Raw genomic sequence first — 1368 nt, 5'->3', positions numbered from 1 at the left:
TCAGCGGCCATGGCTCACGGGCCCAGCTGCTCCGCGGCATGTGGGATCCTCCCGGACCGGGGCACGAACCCGCGTCCCCCTGCATCGGCAGGCGGACTCCCAACCACTGCGCCACCAGGGAAGCCCAATGAAGTTTTCTATTTAGCATTTATATTAGTTTCCTGGGGCTGCTGTAACAAATGACCACAAACGTGGTGACTTACAGCAATAGAAATGTATTCTTTCACAGTTCTGGAGGCCAGAAGTCTGGAATCAAGGTTTGGGAAAGGCCTCTCTCAGTCTGAAGGCTCTGGGGGAGGTTCCCTCCTCACCTCTCTGTTTCTGGTGGCTTCAGGTACTGCTTTCTGTGGCCACACCACTCTGATACTGTCTTCACATGGCGGCCTCCTCTGTGACACTGGTCATTGCATTTAGGGCAGATAATCCAGGATGACCTTGAGATAGTTAATTCATCTACCTCTGCAGGGACCCTTTTCCCAAACAAGGTTACATTCATAGGTTCCGGGGGTTAGGACTTAGACATATCTTCTTAGGGACCACCGTTCAATCCACTACGGCATCTCTCTCTCTTTTTTAAAGATGTGTCACTGGATTAAAATGGTAGTAAAATTAGGCTATATCAGAAAATCAAACACCTTTTCATTCCTTATTTACATTTTCCCTTTCCAGCATTTTTGCTCTTTGAGAACACGACATTGTTTAAAGACTTACAAATCCGTCTGAAGGTTTCCCAATGCCTGCTGTTCTCTGCTGGTGCAGTAAGCGTCCTGCAGGCGGCAGGGAGCAAGGGCTCCAGGTTCTGAGTCGGGATCTGGGGTGGGGTGGTGGTGAGGCCTCCGCGGACTCCCCTCAAGGCTGATTGGCTGGTCCAGTGTCACGTGACTGCCCCATAGCCTCTGCAGGGGCCCGTGGAGCGAGTCTGGATGCTGAGCAAGGAGAAGACAGGTTTCCCCAGGTTCTGATCACAGTTCTCAGGTGAGGGATCCAGGGGAAGAGAGGGGGTCAGTTACCAGAAGAAAAGCAAAGGAGAGACCTTTCCTAGCGGCTCGAAACCAAACCCCCGAAGTTGATCTGCTCCACTGTTCCATGTGTTGAGACCCTGTTTCCTTGATGTGTGTACACGGCCTGACAGTAATTCCTTTCTGGGGCTGTAGACACCCCAGGCCACCACTTCACTCTCCAAGGAATAACTCTGATGCCACGTGCACAAATGAAATTCTGATGTCTGGGCTTCTCGTGCAACTCACCAAGGGGGAGAGAATTCAGCAGTGGGGCTGACATAATTTTGTGGTCTGCTTGACTGTAAATGTGAGAGCTGGCGTTCTGCCTGCATGTTTCTGTGCCCTGTGAGCTTGCTAAGGCAGAACC

The sequence above is a fragment of the Lipotes vexillifer genome, unplaced genomic scaffold (genome assembly GCF_000442215.2).
Source record: "Lipotes vexillifer unplaced genomic scaffold, Lipotes_vexillifer_v1.1 scaffold777, whole genome shotgun sequence".
Lineage (NCBI taxonomy): Eukaryota > Metazoa > Chordata > Mammalia > Artiodactyla > Lipotidae > Lipotes > Lipotes vexillifer.
Note: the sequence above shows the minus strand (reverse complement) of the source record.